Source organism: Bubalus bubalis, chromosome 23 (genome assembly GCF_019923935.1).
Source record: "Bubalus bubalis isolate 160015118507 breed Murrah chromosome 23, NDDB_SH_1, whole genome shotgun sequence".
Taxonomy (NCBI): domain Eukaryota; kingdom Metazoa; phylum Chordata; class Mammalia; order Artiodactyla; family Bovidae; genus Bubalus; species Bubalus bubalis.
Genome location: NC_059179.1, coordinates 48,932,533 through 48,952,507, shown reverse-complemented (window position 1 = coordinate 48,952,507; position 19,975 = coordinate 48,932,533). Strand labels below are relative to the sequence as shown.

The 19,975-nt window shown below is 50.4% G+C and overlaps 1 protein-coding gene and 1 long non-coding RNA gene across 4 annotated transcripts in view; both read right to left on the bottom strand.

The window, feature by feature from the left end:
- MGMT (O-6-methylguanine-DNA methyltransferase) overlaps positions 1-19,975 on the bottom strand; it is a 225,169-nt gene that overhangs the window by 198,498 nt on the left and 6,696 nt on the right. The gene's annotated exons all lie outside the window — the stretch shown is intronic.
- LOC123465318 lies at positions 2,019-11,289 on the bottom strand. The gene is made up of 2 exons (XR_006640537.1): positions 3,758-11,289; positions 2,019-2,236 (listed from the first exon to the last, which is right to left on the bottom strand). It is a non-coding gene; the product is annotated as an uncharacterized LOC123465318 (long non-coding RNA).

Here is a 19,975-nt window from a genome sequence, read left to right as displayed (position 1 = left end):
GTGTTCTGAGGTCCCATCTTAACCTGCCACAACTCTGCTAACACTGGTGATATTCAAGCAGGTAACTGACCCGGGATGACTGCTTAGCTTTATCAGCAGCGTACCTCCACAGCAACGAGAAAGGAAGCCAGCTCCACAGTGACCCGGCAGCCACTGAGCAGCACTGCGCCAGTCTGCCAGGGCTGCGTAACAAAGACCACCAGGCCGGGCGCGGCCCCCTGGCGACCAGGAGCCTGAGCTCCAGGCCTGCGGGGCTGGCTCCTGCTGAGGTTCTGACCTTGGCCTACAGAGGCACCCCCTCACCTGTCCCCACGTGGTCTTCCCTCTGCGTCAGGGCCCTAACCTCTCCTTCCTATAAGGGCACCAGCTACGTGGGATCAGGGCCCACCCTCAGGATGGCGTCCTAGAGAACAGGCTTGTGGTTGCCAAGGGGGCGGGTGCTGGGGGAGGCATGGAGAGGGAGGTCAGGGTCAACACGTGTGAGCCATTACACACAGGGTGGACAAACGGCGAGGCCCTGCTGTGCAGCACAGAGAGCCATGTTCAATGTACTGTGAGCACCGTAACGGAGAAGAGCAGAAAGGTAACAGCCACTCTGCTGCACACAAAAAGTTAACATTGTGAATCAGCTATACTTGGATAAAAAGAAGTATATAAAAAATAAAGGCGCTCTGTCCAAATGAGTCCCACTCTGAGGTACTAGGGGATAGGTCTTCAATGTATCGATTTGTGGAGACACAGCCCAGCCCAGCCCAGCCCATAACAAGCACTCTCACCGAGACCACCAGGGCTGACACTAAAACACCGCCTGGTCTCAACTCACATGACGACACAGTAAAATCCTGCCAAGCCCTCACAGTCCGAGGCACGACAGTGACAAAACGTGGGCTCTTTTTAAGAGGATACTTAGGAGAATAAAAGGCTACTTGGAAACCACTGTTTAACAGTTGATTGCAGCTTCTGAAGAGAGGGTGACACAGAAGGGCCCATCGAGGACCCTCTGGGGGCTGCCTCTTTTCAGAAGGTCCAGTAGTCACGTGGACTTCCCTGACCCTGGGCATAGTCTCCATCTGCTCTAGAGGACCTCAGAGTGGGAAGACCCTGAGCAGACAGCATGCAGATTCTGGCAACCGGCTGAAATAAAACCCTGAACACCACACTGTTTTCACCTCCAACCTCTATGAGCACATCACTCTTTATGAAGAGCTCTGGTATTCCAGTCCCCAACCCTTCATTTGTTCCATCTTTTAAAAAGATGTCTGCAGTGCGTCCTGGGCCAGGTACTAAGGGTACCAGAGCCAGGAAGCAAGAGAAGCACGGCCCTGCGCTCCAGGAACTCAGGCTTGAAGACACAGCCCCGGAAGAAGGTAATTCTAACACAGTGTGACCAGGGCCGGTGCAGAGTTCAAAGTGCTGAAGAGCTTGGAGGAGGGTCTAGAACCAAGTATGGACAACTGAGAGGGCCGTGAGATAGTCAGATTCCGGAGAGAGGACAGGAGAGAAGCAGCCTGCAGGTGGAGAGGCAGTGGGGGGAGCATCCCAGGGTCATCTCGGGGAGCAGAGCGGCAGTAGCAGGACTGCTGTTACCATCGGCAGGACGGCTGCCATCACTGCCATCCAGAGCGGCAGCTAACACTCCAGGGCTTACTCGGGGTTGGGCACTATTCTAAGAACCTTCTATAGATCAGCTCATGTAACACTCCCGATCCCCTATGGAATAGGTACTATCACGATCCCATATGACATGTGGGCAAGCAAGGCCCAAGCAGTGAAGTGACTCGCCCCCTGTGTCTGTCAAGGGGTGGAGTTGGGACTCAAAACCCAGGAGCCTAGCTCTGGAGGCTGTGGTCTCACCCACCACTTGGCACCACGAGATCCGGGCTGGGCAGCAACACACCAGGAAGTACAGGTCAGTACACCTCAGTCTAGAGTTCAGGGGTCAGAGAGCAAGGACAGAAGAGCTGGTCAGAGCCAGTGTTTCCTTATCCTAAAGTACTAAACCACATTCTCTAAGGAGGTTACGTGAACACGTTTAATTTCAAAAATGACTATGCAGAAAAGGAAGGGTGTTACAGGGGCTGAAACCGTAGGGGAAGAAGTCAGGAAGCTTAAGGAAATGTTCCCCAGGTTCACGAAGATGCTCATCGAGGATGCAACCCAGCGACCGCAAACAAACAGCCTGGAGCTCACTGGGGCAGGAGGAGGCGTCACCATGGCAAAAGCATCCAATGCAGGCCTTTAAAAGCAGACAAACCACTTTAAAAGTAATAATATAGGTGGATGAAACTGGAGCCTATTATACAGAGTGAAGTAAGCCAGAAAGAAAAACACCAATACAGTATACTAACGCATATATATGGAATTTAGAAAGATGGTAACAATAACCCTGTGTACGAGACAGCAAAAGAGACACTGATGTATAGAACAGTCTTATGGACTCTGCAGGAGAGGGAGAGGGTGGGAAGATATGGGAGAATGGCACTGAAACATGTATAATATCATGTATGAAACGAGTCGCCAGTCCAGGTTCGATGCACGATACTGGATGCTTGGGGCTGGTGCACTGGGACGACTCAGAGGGATGGTATGGGGAGGGAGGAGGGAGGAGGGTTCAGGATGGGGAGCACATATATACCTGTGGCGGATTCATTTTGATATTTGGCAAAACTAATACAATATTGTAAAGTTTAAAAATAAAATTAAATTAAAAAAAAAAAGTAATAACATAAAAACGCTTACGAGGTGAAGGTAAATTCAGAAAGTAGAACACAGAACTGATTTTAAACACAAAGTGGTGAAAAAGCTAGAAGGAATTGTAATATTAATATTAATAATATACTTCTGGGTATTAGAACTATGAGGGACTTATTTCCTTTGTACTGAGCTGGCCAAAAAGTTCGCTTGGATTTTTCTGATAAGATGTTACAGAAAAACTCAAACCAACTTTTTGGCTAACCCAGTATTTTTCCTTTATCTGCTAAAGGGGCCTACGCTCCACAGATGAAAGCGCCACAAGCTCAGCCTCTGCAGGCTGCTTAATGTTGTGGCACAGGCGGGCTGGACACGCATCAGCCCGCGGGCGACAAGGCCAGCCACGGGCAGGCCCATCAAGGACCCAGCTCGTGGCACCTTCTTTCTTGCAGCAAACTGCCTTTCAGCGCCAGTCTTGGCCACTCATGGTTACAAAACAGTTGCCCCAGCTCCCAGAATCACATTTTCACACATTATGTCCAAAGACTGAGGAGCAGAGGGAGTCTCCCTCACCCATCTCTTGGCACTGGGGAGGAAGGCCTCCCAGGAGCAATCCAGAGGGCAGCAGACTTGCCCCTGCCCCACAGTGAGCTGGCGCCGGGCGCTCAGCCTCTGTAAGGGGAGGCAGGAACCGGGGAGGCCTTTAGGGCAGGCGAGCAAGGCGCTGCCCCGCTGCTCCCTGGGAGGCCCCTCCTGCTGGCTCCGGGGCTCCCCCAGCAGCCTTCAGTGCTCTCGGAACACCCTGCTGCTCTCTGCGCCACACACGCAGTCTCCTGCCGATGCTCCTGCCTCTCCCCACAGACACAGTTCCTCGAGGACAGGAGCGTGTCTCCGCATCGACCTTGCACCAGCCTACTCAGACTTGGCATAGGAAAGGTCGATGACTGCTTGGTGAACAGAGTTCTAATTCCACTTCCTGGTTGAACTGATGTGGCAAAAATGTATTGTGTGCCCCACGGGCCCACAGGTTCACCAGGTGTGTGGAAGTAAGAGCACTACTGCTCACCCAGCTCCAAGGCACCGCACCAGGAAGACGTCCTGCTCCGCTCATCTGCTTCGTCAGGCAGGCTTCCTGTCTCCACCGCTCACGGCCAACACAGTACTGTGTGAACATGACTTTGTGAAAAAGGATACGTTTCTCTCCATTCACTTGAACATAATGTACTATTACTAATATTAATAATTTTAGCTCCAGAAATTGTACCAGCCTCCCAAAGAAAGAGTCCTTGACCCAAAATATCAGAGGATATTAAACTGAGAAATGATCTACTGATGCAAATCATTAAATCTATTTGCATTTGCTTACTGAACCCTAACAGGGAAATTAAAGTACATGCAGCAAGGAGCACGCCGGCTGTGCGTGGCTCAGAGGAGACGTGGCGGTGGATCCCGCTCTCTGTCATTAATTTTCCCACTTTCCCTCATTAACAAGTAAAATGTTTTTACTGCTTGAAAAGTTTTAATAAATAGAAAAAAGCGGAGCAGCTGACATAGTTTTTGATGTAATATACAAGGGCTTTTAATATTTTTACATACGTTAATGAAAAAGCTAGGAGAAAATACTAAAAGGTTATATATGTGTGGGAAAATGAAGACTAACCTTCCGGGAAGGACTTCCGAGTGTATGTGACTCCCACACCTTTTGATGCTGGCGTCCGTGCTGCAGTCCCGCGACAGGTGTCAACAGAAAGCCGCCCACCTGCACCCTGTGGCCCCCGGTGCCAGCACCACCTGAAGGCGGCCTTCACACAACGGGCACAACACTTCCCCAAAGTGACCGGGACACACAATGCAGACTCCCCATGGAAATGAACCAGCTACCATGCGGGCACGCCCCCCCGGCACACGCTGCACGGGTAAGCCATCACCCCCCGCCCCGAGTGAGCGCGTGGCACAGCTCTAGACGCAGCCAGCATGTCCTGGGAATCGATACACCGCCATCAGCAGGCTCTCACGAGGACTCCACTCCTCGTGGCCCTCTGTCGGAGCAGGCCATGCAGCAACAGGATGGACAACCTCCCCAGGCCACCTGGGTGCCACTGAGCACCACACACCAGGTGTGCGAGGCTGAAAACGAGGCGACCCCGAGGGGTCCACGCAATGTCCCCACAGCAGGGATGCAGGCCGTGGGGCCGGCCTGGCTCCATGCTCCCGGGGGAGCTGGTCGGCACCATACATTACACGTCCCCTTCCTGGAGCAGAGGACGGCCCAGACCATGCGCTCTTCCTGGTGAAGACAGCAGCTCAAGCCACAGGAGCCACATGGCCAAGCCTCTCACAGCGGGGAGTCCAGTGCTCCCAGAATCTGCAGACAGAGGAGCCCCCCCCAGGACACCAGCCATGCCGATCTGGTCCCACTGCTCTCTCGTAACTAAATACACTGCCCCACTGTGAGGGTTCCTGACACGGCTGCTTCTGACACAACAATGGGGGGAAGCTGCTCTTCAGTTCTCCTTATCCTGGCTTCGTGACATGAAATAACATTTTCACAGGCAGAGCTGGAGCCTCCCACTTCAATAAAGTGCCCCTTCTCCAAGCCAGGGTGGAAAGAGCACACAGCCACCTGTGCCTTCGTGACTCAGAGCACAGCGCCCCCTCAGAGTGATCGGAAGTCACTTTCAGAAGGTCAGGGTTAAGGTCTCCTGTGAGCAGCACAGGCCAGGCTTCAAGGCAGAAAGCAAAAGATCAGACTATGTTCTCCTGCTTATAGTTTTCTCTAAAGCATGTTACATGTATCCACTGAAGATTCTCCGCTGCCTGTTTGATATTTTGGTTTTGATCACTGCACCCAATAACAGTTCCTTAACTAAAGACAGAGGAAACAGTTAACCGTTACAGGTGAAAGCATCTCAGAAATTAAAAGATTCAAAGTCAGTGTGCAACAAAGGGCCTTGAAACTCCTGAAAAATCACAGGTTCAAGAGCAGTCCAGATTCACCACGAGCTACCAGACCGGGGGCTCCAGCGGGCCGGCAGAGCACAAAGGGGCTTCCGTCCCCTGCTGGCGGCTGCTCCCCCCACAGCCCGTGGCCTGCCCCTCCTCGTCCTGCCACCCCAGGCCTGCCCGTGGCCTTCTCCACCTCCCCCGCTAACCTTCCTCCTCTTCCTCTTTGGAGAAGTCCAACCGCATCAAAGCCATGCTGACCAGATGCAGAAAGCTCCAGGGTCAACTCAGCATCCTTTCAGTCTTAAGATGGTGCGTTTCTTCAGCGTCTCTCTGCCTTACAATTTCTGTGCCCTGGGGTCCTGCTTTCATTAGGAATACCTCCCCAACAATTACATACAACTTTGCATTTCTTCAAAGTTCTTCCCCACCGATCAGCAAATCTGGCCGGCTGGCTCTACAGCCCCCACACTCCCAAAGCAGAGCGGCTGCACTCCCTGCCCCGCTGCCCCGAGGCCCACCTGCCATCCAAGCCAAGGTGGCTTATTAGGACCTGCAGGGGGCCGGGCCTCCGGACAGGCCCCTCTCGGCTTGGGGCAGCCTAGCAGCCCTGGGTATCAAAGGAGGGCTGGAAGAGAGACACAGGCAGGACGGCGGGGACGGTTCTGAGCTCAGAGCTGGCGGAGGTCATAGTGTTCACCAAGTACAGCACTACGGTCTGGCAAACACACAGTTCTGGAGCTGGCCGGTGGCGATGGGTGTCAAGCAACATCAGTATTACACTGTGGAACTGTACACTTAAAAATGGTTAAAACAAAACAAAAAAATGGTTAAAACAGGAAATTTTACGTTGAGTATATTTTAGTACAGAAGAAGGGTGCAGTTGGGTCAAAGGAGCACTGATAATGCAGTCACAGAGGGGAATCTCTCCCCTCCCACAGCAATGACTTTGCAACCCCACTACCCCAGGGGGTAACCATCCACTGAAATGATCAGCAGGCCCAGCCCTGCTTATAATCAGGACAAAATGAGGACAATTTCTAATTTATACCTGTGCTCCTCCAAATCATGTAAATAAACTGAAAGTGGATTTTTTTAAAAGATTACATATATTTTAGTTCTGTCAAGGCAGATGACTTCCACAGCACCCTGGGCAGAATGAGTGGGAGTCCTTTAAAACAGACCTGTCCTACAGGTTCTGATTCTCCTGAATGCAGCAACAAAGTCATACTTTGACAAAAAAGTTTATCATCCCCAGACTGCTTAACCAGCAAAACTGTTCAAGTCTGCAAACACAGAAAACTTTCCATGCAAGCAAATTTTCTTAGACACAATTTGTCAAAAAGTAAAAGAAAAAAGAAAACTATTAACATGTCACATGCTAAAGTAACTTTAAGGGTTTTGTAATAATAGATGCAGATGGGACCCCACCTTAAGAAAATTTTATTGCTTATAGTTTAAATTCAGGAACCCCATAAATCTTGAATATGCTTTTGGCCCTCAGATATTAAGTCTAAAAATGCAATTATAAAGTTGTTTGTCAATTTCTCCTCCAGAAGGCAATTTACAGCTGACGGGATTATGTCTATGGCATATGGAACTTTAGGCAATAAAAATCTGGAGAGCTCTTGAAAACTCAGATGCAAAAAACAAGATATCACATGATTAATTGACCCCTTTAATAAGGGATCCCTGGAGCTGGCATGATAAAGTGAAGGGAAGAAGGGCTGAAAAAGCGAACAAGTTGATGAGATGGATAAACAAGTTGTGGGCAGAAGTCCAGTCCTCTAATAATCATCCACAGGACGGGGTGTGGCGCAGAGGCAGGACACACTGAAATTACAAAACACTCCCTTCTCTCCTTCAACATACTCGCCAATGTAATACGTGAGTTCTAATAAGGAAACCAACCGGCCGCAGTTTGCCACTTTTTGAAATGAAACACTACAGCCCATTACAAGGCGGGTCCACAGTGGGCCGTGCCCACGGGCTGCCTGCACTCAGGGGCCAGGGCTGCGCTCGGCAGGGAAGAAGCGGCCGCATCCGCCGCAGGCCGCTCCTCGCCTCCTGCCCATCTGCCACTCCCTGAGGACTCGGACTCCAGCAACCAGGACCTGACCAGAACCCCTGTCCTTCCACACCAGGTGTTCTTCCTGCTCTTGGCCTGGAACCTCCACCACCCAACTGGACCCGCCTTGAAGATGGGGAGAGACGGAGAGCCGAATGCCTTGTGAAGCTCCAGGACGACCCTCCAGACCCCACCGCCGCCCGAGGATGGGCTGTCGGATGCTGACCAACAGGGTCAGGCAAGCAAAGCTGCTCAGCTGGCGAGCACATGGGGAACAAGAGATGGCTGCAGCCCGGGAGCCCTCCCCAAGCAGGCCTCGAGGACAGCAGAGGGAGCCGCAGATGGGGAGCCTTCACCAGGCTGCATGGCATCCCCACAGCACACTCAGTCCCTGGCCTTTGGTTCCTTTACCTGGAAAATAACAGGGCTGGTCTGGACAGTGCCCAAGGTCCCTCACAATGCTCAAGGTCCAGGGATCCAGGAGGTTTCGAGAGTCAGCTGCAGAGAAGCACTCAGAATGTATTAACATCTGTTCATTGGAATCCCTGCCATTCACCTGCACGAGTCTTAGTTAACATTTGAAGTAAACGTCAGCATTTCTTCAAGTCCTTGAAAAGAAGTTCACAGCTATGTCCAAACTGACGGAAGCCAACAGACAGACAGACAGACCCAGACAGCCTGGCAGAGGAGGCTGAGGTCTGAGCAGAGGTTGGGTCAGACAGACAGAATCGCCCATCTGGCTCTACCTCCTTCCCTGGACAGGCACAAGGCCACCTGCGGGCCTCGGGTTTAACTGTTCCGCCCAACAACGCCACACACAGATCATGCGGTCCAGATTCCACTTCTGCCTTTTTTTTCATTGAAGTACAGTTGATGTACAATGTCATATAAGTTACAGGTGTACAATTCCCAACTTTTAAAGGTCATATTTCATCTATGGCTTAAGAGCCCACCTGCCAATGCAGGAGACGTGGGTTAGATCCCTGGCTCAGGAAGATCCCCTGGAGAAGGAAATGGCAACCCACTCCAGTATTCTTGCCTGGAAAATCCCATGGACAGAGGAGCCTGGTGGGCTACAGTCCATGGAGTCACAAGAGTTGGACATGACTTAGTCACTAAGCACCAGCTCCATTTATAGTTATTATAAAGCACTGGGTTTATTCCTCGTGTTATAAATGTATCCTTGTAGGTTACTTTATACAGAACAGTTTGTGCCTCTTAATCCCCTACCCCTATTGTGCCCCTCCCCCTCCTCTCCACGGATAACCACTAGTTTGTTCTCTACACCTGTGAGCCTGCTTTTCTGTTATATTCAGTATTTGTCTTCCTCTGTCAGACTTACTTCACTTAGCATAATGCCCTCCAGGTCCACCCATGGTGCTGTGAATGACAAAATTTCGTTGTTTTTTTTTTTATGGCTGAGTAATATTCCATTGTGTGTGTGCGCGCACGCACATATATACATTTTCTTTGTTCATTTATCTGCTAATGGAAATCTACGTTGCTTCCATATCTTGGCAACTGTAAATAATGCTGCTATGAATACTAGGGTGCATGTACTTTTTTGGATTAGTGTTTTCCTTTTTTTCAGATATATTCCTAGGAATGAAAATGTTAGGTCATATGGTAGTTCTGTTTTTATTTTTTTGAAAAATCTCCATACTGTTTTCGACAGTGGTTGCACCAATTTACATTCCCACAGACAATATAGGAGGGTTCCCTTTTCTCCACACTCTCATCAAAATGTGTTCTTTGTGCTCTTTTTGAGGACAGCTGTTCTAACAGGCATGAGGTAGTATCTCATTGTGGTTTTGATTTGCATTTCCCTAATGATTCGTGATGTCCAGCATCTTTTTCATGTGCCTAATGGCCATTTGGAAAAATGTCTATTCAGTTCTTCCTGTCCATTTTTGAGGAAACCATCAACAAAACAAAAAGACAATGTACTGAACAGGAGAAAAATATTTGCAAATGGTAATGATTGATAAGGGGTTAATAGCCAATATATATAAACATACAATTCAAGATTCAAAAGCCAAACAATCCAATTAAAAAACAGACCTGGCCTCCTGACACTCACTGCGCTTGTGTCCACGTCGGGTCCCATCTCCCCCACCACCTCCCGAGAGCCAGAAGAGGGCCGAGCGCCTCTCTCCCCTCAGTCTAGCCCCACCAACCAGCCCCCAGCGCTCCAGACGGTCCCACAGACACCCGGGAGTTGCACATGGGCTCAGACAGCACATAAGACCAGCAGACAGCAGAGGGCTTTCAGCGTCACTGGTGGTGACAAGGGCGTTAGTCTCAAAATATTATCATCAATAAAAGTTTTGTTTACCTAGAAAAGATGTAAACACACCAGAAACTCTAAGGCAAATAAGTGGCCCAGTTCTTTTTAATAAAAGCACTGCTCAGTTATACAATAACTCTTCCTAACAGTCTTGAACTGGATAAAATCAAGATCAGAAACTTAAGTGTTTTTCCAGATGAATTTTAGAAAGGAAAAACCACCATGGGGGGGAGTTACTTCTGGAGGAGCTTCAATAACTGAGAACAATTTTTTTATTCCTACACTTAAAAGTACGTATTTTTGGTGGAAACATTAAAGAAGAAATGTCTAGAATATATATATTTATATATGCATGTGTGCACACGTTAACACTCACGTACAAATACTAGACAAAAACAACTCTTTGAGAAATGAACGACAACAACAGAGAGCCATCACCTCCCTACTGCAATGGGCTAAGGCGTACATTTGCCGACTGCAACGGGTTAGTTCTTAGAAATGTTTCTCCTCCTAACTGCATCCTTCTGCAACTGTTTATATTCCATTTTTAGCTGGTCTAAACAGCCTGGCAGAAACCTGCGGTTGGGATGTGCAGAATTTGCACATGGAAACTCTTTGCCTAGTGACCCTGCCCCTACATTCTGCTGCAGGGGGACGGCTCCCAGCGACACAGCTTCTTCAGGATGAGAGGAAACATCTTCCCCAAGCTGTGTGTTCAGCCCAGGAACCCCCAAGCCCAGCCTGACCTGTGTGAAACCATGTACAGAAACAGCAGAACACTTGTTGCCCCAGCTGAAGGTTTCCATGGCGGCTCCCTCAGGAGCGACGGACACACCCACTGCCCCGTGAAGGAGCCGCAGAGCAAGGGCGCTTTCACCTCTGTCGGCCACTGAGGACGGAGAGGCGGGCCTTCTGGAGAGAGGCATACGAGCAGCGGCTTTACAAGCACCATCACAGCAGGAAGGCTCTCATTCTCCCAGCACACAGTACATGTGAGCATCTGCCAATGGGTGCCAAAAGCTAAAGTACATGCCGGTCCAGGAGGACCAACGTTCTTCCAAGGAACCCCTCAGAATCTGCAGGTGTGCTGAACACAGTCTGTAAGCCAAGGTTTGCGTGTATATGCATGTGTGTAGATCACATGGAGGGTGTCAGGGAAATGCTTCTAAATAGACATATTGGGGCTCTCAGTTCAGTTCAGTCACTCAGTCGTGTCCGACTCTTTGCGACCCCATGAATCGCAGCACGCCAGGCCTCCCTGTCCATCACCAACTCCCGGAGTTCACTCAGACTCACGTCCATCGAGTCAGTGATGCCATCCAGCCATCTCATCCTCTGTTGTCCCCTTCTCCTCCTGCCCCCCAATCCCTCCCAGCATCAGAGTCTTTTCCAATGAGTCAACTCTTTCGCATGAGGTGGCCAAAGTGCTGGAGTTTCAGCTTTAGCATCATTCCTTCTGAAGAAATCCCAGGGCTGATCTCCTTCAGAATGGACTGGTTGCATCTCCTTGCAGTCCAAGGGACTCTCAAGAGTCTTCTCCAACACCACAGTTCAAAAGCATCAATTCTTCGGCGCTCAGCCTTCTTCACAGTCCAACTCTCACATCCATACATGACCACAGGAAAAACCATAGCCTTGACTATGCTATGCTAAGTTGCTTCAGTCGTGTCTGACTCTGTGCGACTCCATAGACGGCAGCCCACCAGGCTCCATCGTCCCTGGGATTCTCCAGGCAAGAATACTGGAGTGGGTTGCCATTTCCTTCTCCAGTGCATGAAAAGAGAAAAGTGAAAGTGAAGTCGCTCAGTCGTGTCCGACTCTTAGCAACCCCATGGACTGCAGCCTACCAGGCTCCTCCGTCCATGGGATTTTCCAGGCAAGAGTAGTACTGGAGTGGGGTGCCATTGTCTTCTCCAAGCCTTGACTAGACAGACCTTAGTTGGCAAAGTAATGTCCATGCTTTTGAATATGTTATCTAGGTTGGTCATAACTTTTCTTCCAAGGAGTAAGCGTCTTTTAATTTCATGGCTGCAGTCAACCAACTGCAGTGATTTTGGAGCCCAAAAAAATAAAGTCTGACACTGTTTCCACTGTTTCCCCATCTATTTCCCATGAAGTGATGGGACCTGATGCCTTGATCTTCGTTTTCTGAATGTTGAGCTTTAAGCCAACTTTTTCACTCTCCTCTTTCACTTTCATCAAGAGGCTTTTTAGTTCCTCTTCACTTTCTGCCATAAGGGTGGTGTCATCTGCATATCTGAGGTTATTGCTATTTCTCCCAGCAATCTTGATTCTAGCTTGTGCTTCTTCCAGCCCAGCGTTTCTCATGATGTACTCTGCATAGAAGTTAAATAAGCAGGGTGACAATAGACAGCCTTGATGTACTCCTTTTCTTGTTTGGAACCAGTCTGTTGTTCCATGTCCAGTTCTAACTGTTGCTTCCTGACCTGCATACAAATTTCTCAAGAGGCAGGTCAGGTGGTCTGGTATTCCCATCTCTTTCAGAATTTTCCACAGTTGATTGTGATCCACACAGTCAAAGGCTTTGGCATAGTCAATAAAGCAGAAATAGATGTTTTTCTGGAACTCTCTTGCTTTTTTGATGATCCAGCAGATGTTGGCAATTTGAACTCTGGTTCCTCTGCCTTTTCTAAAACCAGCTTGAACATCTGGAAGTTCACGGTTCACATATTGCTGAAGCCTGGCTTGGAGAATTTTGAGCATTACTTGACTAGCGGGGACACACTAGTAAAATGAAACCAGGAAAGACCTGTAATATAGTGGGTGACAGCTCCGGAAGCAAGCAGCACGGAGGAGGTAAAGCCAAGACACAGACGCTGGGCAGAGAGCAGGCTGAGCGCTTCTCCCCACTGCCTCGAGCTGCAGTGGTGAGGCGGCTCAGCCCAAAGGGACACTGCAGAGAAGAGTGCACTCAGAGGCCAGGAACCACAGAGACACTCTCTGGCTCCTGTCCCCCAGCCCGACACGAAGCTCCGTGCACTGAAAGAGGGAGACAGACACTGGGTGTGCACTTGCCGGCACTGTGGGTCTAGGTCCCTGCTGGGCCCCTTGCACAGCACTTCCACGCTATGGGGGACCCATCTCAACTTTGGATCGAGCCATTTTCACTGCAGACACCTGGTGAACCACCACCACTGCCCCGAATTCCACCAGTAAAGCTGAAACTAGCTGGCTGGGAAGTGCTAGTTTCTGAGATCAGAGACTGGAAGAAACTGGAAGTCAGTATTAGACCCCCGCGAGTCTGACGCCAAGGGAGCAGAGGCCCACAGCAATTTCAACACAACCACCAAATGGCCTGTCCCTCACCTCCCCCACCTCCATCCTCCTCCATTCTCCCGTGTCTTCTCTCTCCTTCAGTTTTCTTTGGTGCTGCTGCTTGACCAGCTCCCTACTCAACTGTCCCTCCAGATGGTCCTCTCCTCCTTGTGGCGTCCCCATAGCCTACCCCGAGAGCTGGCACCATCGCCCGGTCATGACAAGCTGGGGCCTGGGCCCTTGCACACACCTCCCCCCGCCAGGCCCCCGCGGCCCTCGGACACTGGCCCCGCTGGCCAACCACAGACAACGTCGCAATCTGGCTCTACCGTCAAGGCACTGGGCTCAGGCCTGCACCCCGGCCCCTGACCACTGCAGCCGCCTCCACGTCTGTGCACACACCCCCGCCACGAAGGACTGAATACAGCTGACCGCCCACCAGGCCTGTCCTGTGCTGGGCGAGGGCTCCGTGTAGGTGGAGCCGTCTCGCTCATTACTGCACCATGCCCGACGCGTGTCCCCACGGCACGAGGCCTGTCACACAGCAGGCGCTCATGTGCTGTGAGTGAACAAACAAGTGACTCTAACTTAATCCTAAATTTATTCAACGTTTTCATTACAGCAAGACCCACTTCTGTCGCTTGATACAGCAACTGGAAATAAAAATTCTAGATGAATCTGACACCAGACAATGCTTCAGTTCAACTCAAAAATTAAACTCATTTAACCTTTAACTCAATTTAAATTCTAAACTGATCAGCATTCAAGAATGATCCTGTACGTTCGTATCAAGGAGCTGACCTAATTACTGACACAATTTAAAGAAAATAAATTTAACAAACCAAGTGTATTTTGAGAGTTTACAGCTTAAACCACAGTAACATTTTGAAAACAAAAGCTGAACATTATTCACTAATCGCAGATGGTTTAAATACCAGAAAATATTAGATATACATGAACAACAAAAAAACTCTGGAAATAAAATCCAAAGGCAAAACATCAGAAGCATAGTCAGTGGTCTCAGACCCCACACAGCTCTATGTTCACAAAGCGGAGTGGGGGCGCCGTGAGGCCCAGAGCAGAGAGTCTGAAGGAGTGGCTCTAAGCTCTAGCCACCAAGCCCGTGTGTGGCATCATCAGCTCCGTCCCCCATGAAACCGGCACAGCATCACCAGACAAGCTTGAAACACCAACACGTAAGCGTGAACATCCTGTATGTCCGTGGTACACACATCACATGTTAGGAAGGCAAATACATGAAAGACGCACCACCATATCTGTTTTATTCTGACAACACTAATTTTGAGCCGAAATTTTCAAATGAGACATGAACTGGTGAACATTCTACTTCAAAGACATTCACATCCAGGCAGGGAAGCCCAAGAATACTGGAGTGGGTAGCCTATCCCTTCTCCAGGGGGATCTTCCCGACCCAGGAATCAAAGCAAGGTCTCCTGCATTGCAGGCAGATTCTTTACCAGCTGAGCCCCCAGGGAAGCCCCCACATCCAGGCACCCAGCACAAAAGTGACCCCAATTCTCACTGTTAAACCCTGACCAGGCCTGTCTCCAGGCCCTGCTCCACCGCTCATGTCAAGCAGCAGCACCAGGGAAGGAAAGGTCAGCTCTGTCGTGGAGTCAGTGCTGAGAACCAGAGTAAGTACAGAGATCACGTCTTCCCCCGCAGCCTTCCCCCAGGACTCTGGGAGCAGCCCCCTCACCCCCCCCACTCCTCTGCTGACAAAGGGGCCCTTGTGTGGGGCCGCGGAGCTGCCCAGGGGCTGCACGCGGCAGCCAGCACTCAGTTCCTTGCGTGAGGCCCGGCCCATCCGAGTGGAGCCCTGACATCTGACTCCTGGCAAGCCAACCCCTCTGGAAAAGGGCTCTAGAAGAAAATGGAAATGACCTCCGAGGTGTTACAACACGGTCATAAACTCCACTGCTTCTCTCAGAGTTTAACCGCCTTTCTCTCACAATCTGAACAAGCCTTTTAACCAACTTTCCCAACCACAGCTAGTTAGAGTATGGAATAGGGTGCAGAGTGCCAACAGGCTGGCCAGAGGGGACTGGCCAGAGGGGGCTGGCCAGCAGGCAAGTGACACGGGCGGCACCAAGGCAGAGGAGCCGGGAGGCAGCGGGAGGCCTGCCGCGTCCAGGCCCAACCACCACATGGCAGGGACGCCTCCCGGGGCCACGGGGGCACTGCTGACTCGGCCAATTCCACCAGAACAGGCCCTGCGAGACCACAGGTCCCGAGGGGACCCCACGAGAGCACACGGTCTAGGCCCTGTGAGCCTCAGGGTGAGGCCCACACATCAGCACCCTTTCCTTAAGGTGAGAGTTGCTCCTTGGAGAAAACGTGGAAGAGCCCTCTGGCTTTTCTGGAAACTTTTTATCTTGTATTGGGGTATAAATGATTAACATGTGATAAGTTTCAGGTGAACAGCAAAAGGACTCAGTCATATACACACACGTGACCCCCCCAAATGCCTCCCACCCGGGCTGCACGCAACCCTGAGCGGGTCCATGTGCTGCACAGGAGGGCCTTGTAGGGCCATACACGTGACATATGGCTGCCCTGGCAGCTCAGTGGTGAAGAATCTGCATGCCAATGCAGGCGAGCGGGTTTGATCCCTGGGTCGAGAAGAGCCCCCTGGAGAAGGGAATGGCTACCTGTTCCAGTAGTCTTGTCTGGCGAATCCCATGGACAGAGGAGCCTGGCGGGCTACAGTCCATGGGGCTGCAAGAGTTGGACGCGACTTAGAAACTAAACAACAGGCGACTCGGAGTTCCTTCTCTAAGTCTATGAGTCTCTTTCCATTTTCTAAGTTCACTTGTATCATTTATTTTTAGATTTGACATAATGCCATTTGCAGCAACATAGGTGGACCCAGAAACTGTCATACTGAGTGAAGAAAATCAGAGAAGGAGAAATACTGTACGACATCCCTTATACGGGAACGCCCAAGGCTTTTAACCAGGTTACGACTGCCCTCCTGGCGAGGGTAAACCCAGTGTGGTATGACTCTCGAGTCCTGCGCCCAGTGAGGGTGCTGCCAGGAACGTCCTCCAGGGAGCACACACCGCTCAGCCTGCGTCTCCTCCTCAAGGGCAAGGCCTCGCAGCAGTCGAGGCTTCTCGCAGCTGTGTCACGGCCACAGGAGACCTGCTTCTTTGGGAAAACTGCAGTGCCAGCCTTTCAAAAGCAGGCATATGGACAGAGGGGAGGTTCAACACCTAGAGGATTTCAGGACTTTTCCCACGCTACAGAGCAAAGCACCCACTCCCTCTGCTTGAAATCAGCCAACATACCTCCTTTACTCTTAAGTGCTCCTGTACTTCAAATGTTGGAAACTTGTTTAAAAAAAAAAAAAAACTCATTCTGAAAGTTTGGAGTTCATATTTAGAACTCATATATTTGTAGCTGTTACTCAACTGTTCATTTCTTCCTTCTAAGAGGACCCTGGCAAACTGAATGTTAAATGAACTCACCCACGGACACAGGCGTGGAAGTCTTGTCATTTCTGCCACCCTAAAATGCAGCAGTAAGACTGACAGATAAAACTCTCGCCTTGCTCTTTTCTCTTACGTGGATCTGGAAAGTTCTAAATCTCAGTGACATTTGCTTAAAAATGTCCAGTCACCCTGCTCCCACCTTTCGCCCTGCCCAGTCAACAGAAAGCCTGTGCAACAGGCTAAAAACTTAGGGGAAAGGGGAAAAGAAAGAGAAGACGGTGAAAGCCAGTGAAGCCATGAGAAGCCTGTTTGTTCTGTTCTGGGTCAGAAACCGCACAGTAACATGCACATCACTCCCTTCTGTGGTCATGCGGCACCAGCCTGTGGTGCGGGGGCCTGTACCCACTTTCTCTGCGGTACAAGCTGCAGAGCCGACCCAGGAGGAGCCCCCCAGGGCCCTGCACGGAGGGCCGGTCACCCACCATGCGGCCCTGCGGTCACCCGAAGGCACACCGTGCGCTCGCTCACCTGTGCCTCACGAAGCGGCCCCGAGACGCTGCCGCACAGCCACCCCAGACGGCCCGTGTGGGGACAGGGACTCCTCCCGAGACACTCCCCGAGAGCTCCACCTCCGCTCCCCCTCACCACGTCAGCCATCTGCCTGAAGATGCCAGAGTCTCACTTGTACAGGACCCTGGGAGTGAAGTGCCTGCACAATCTGACCTGGGCTACTGACGACCTAAGTCAGGAGAGGGACTCCCCACACGCTCCTGATAACTCAGCCCTGAGCCAGAAACCGCGCAGAGGGAGGCCCCTCGACACGGCCAGGCCCCAGGCTCACCAGGGCATCCAAGCACTTGCTCTAAAAACAGACTATTTGTGTGAAGCCACAGAGCCTGGCAAGTTCTCCTCTCAGAGACATGCTTATTTGACTCCAGAGACCTCCTTAAGGAGCATTCTGTAAAATAAAATAATTATATTTTTCAGCACACACAACACAAATCATTATTTCGAGCTACTGGAGAATAGCCGTGAGACACCTAAACTGGCTGCAGGTAACTTCCTGTGGTGCCCGTCCCAGCGCCCCTTCCCAGGAGAACTTCTTCAGGTGTTTATCCTTAAGAATACCCTTCTCTTCCTGAAAGACCAATTACAATAAAGCAAGTGCTATGTCTGTATTAAAATTACCCAATCTGTTGAGATGAATTAGCTCAGCAGCATCCAGGGAAGGTTTTCATGCTGTGCAGACTCTCAGGATCTATCCTGACCTGGAACCAGCAGACCAAAGGGCACCGAGGTCCCACTCAGCGCACAGCAGCCCCAGGCTGAGCAGGGTCGACAACCCCAGACAGACCCCCGACAGCCTCACGTTCTCTTGATGGTCCCCTTAAATATTTAAAGATAAACAGAAAAGCAGCAAATGCATGCAGAAACCAGCAGTCACTGTCCGTTCAAACCAATGGACTCAATCAGATGTTGAGTCCAACTTCCCTTCATGAAGGCCTCAAAGGTATTTTCCTTCCTTCAGGGGAGTGAGGGCGTTAGCACCTTCCAAGGTGAAAGCCTGGCAGTGTACCCGAGGGTCAACCTCCTCCCAGGAGGAACACAGAGGCCCTGCCATGACACTCTCTCAGGCCCCAGGGAGTTCTGGTGCATCCCCTTCGGCTGGCTGGCCACCCAAGTCCTCAGAGGAGGTAACGCCTAACCTCCATGCTCCTCCCAATCCTCAACACCAGAGGTGGCGAGGCCAGACACCAGGAGGCAGGGATGACAACATTGTCCCGAACTATATATTCTTATCAAGCAGAAAACAGCCTGCATGTGCTTTTAAATTTTCCAACACACAGAAAGCTTTACAATGGTTTGCTTTGGCTGGCCTATCAACTTTTTCACTTGCATTTGGTATTTTTCTAAAAAGCTTTATATAGAACAAATTAAAAAATGAAAAATAAAGATAACTCTTTGACAGACATGAAAGTACATCCACTTAGTTCTCTCTAGCCTCCCAGATTCAAAAGTCCTACTACTATTTCCATAACATTAAGTATAATCCAGGGTGGTAGAGTCCATTTTTAAGTAATCAAATACTATGATCAACTTTATGGAAAATCAAACAAGCCCAAAATAACCTTAGAAATACAAATATATCCTCCTACCCTTATTTTAGATTTTAGACATTGTGGCGAATAATGATGAATCCAAAGCTTTGCTGCCACAGGAAGACGGTGTGGAGGGCATCAGTCAAGCTCTTGCAAAAAGCCTGAACGAGACAGTTGTTAATGGAAACCTGACACTGGCAGCAAGCTACAAGAGTGGGACTATTACACCACTTTCCAAACCGCTATTCCTCACTCCCATGTTTAGGAAAGGTGAGTAATGGATCTTATGCAAAAATGAAATCAAAGACCACTGTATGAAGTCATAGGCACAAGTAAACAGACTAATACAGGAAGCAGGAATCCTACTTTGTACAGAAGGGTGGAAGGAATTCCACTACAGACAGATGCCGGGGGCCAACTTCTAACTGACCTACTGAAGAACGCAGCAAGGCCTCAGAGGAAACCGATGCCGGACTCACAAGCACTCAGGATGGAGGGTGAGAACAGGGACCACCATCCTGAGGACGCTCTGCTCAACAGCCCCTTGGCCATCCCCACCGCAGTAGCTGGAGGACACAGCCCTGGAGGGTGCAAATGGCTCTACCCACAAAAAGCAAGTGGTGGGAGAGCCCCCTAGAGGTGGGCAAGGGCAGCACCCCCTTCTCTCAAACAGCAGTTACTACCAGAAGCCTCCCTTCCAGACCCAGAGGGCACCAAACTTGACGAAAAAGCTCCAGGACACGCCTCTTCTGGAAAGCAGAGGAGGGGCCACTTTCAAATTCACTTCATGTAGACAGAAAAACCCAAATGCCCAAACCTCACAAAGACATCACCAGAAAAAGTTATATACAACACCCTTCATGAACTTAAAATACACAAATCCTAAACAGCAAATTTATCTTTCAATTATTTACTTTTGGCTGTGCTGGCTTTCTGTTGCCACGCGCGGACTCGTCTCTAGATGGGCACGTGGCTTCTCTCTGAGGCGGCCTCTCGCGTCGAGGCCCGCAGGCTCCAAGCGCGTGGGCTTCAGTAGTTGTGGCCCATGGGCTTAGTTGCTCCACAGCATATGGGATCTTCCTGGACCACAGAACCAGTCTCCCCTGAGTTGACCCACAGATTCTTAACCACTGGACCACCAGGGAAGTCCCAAAAT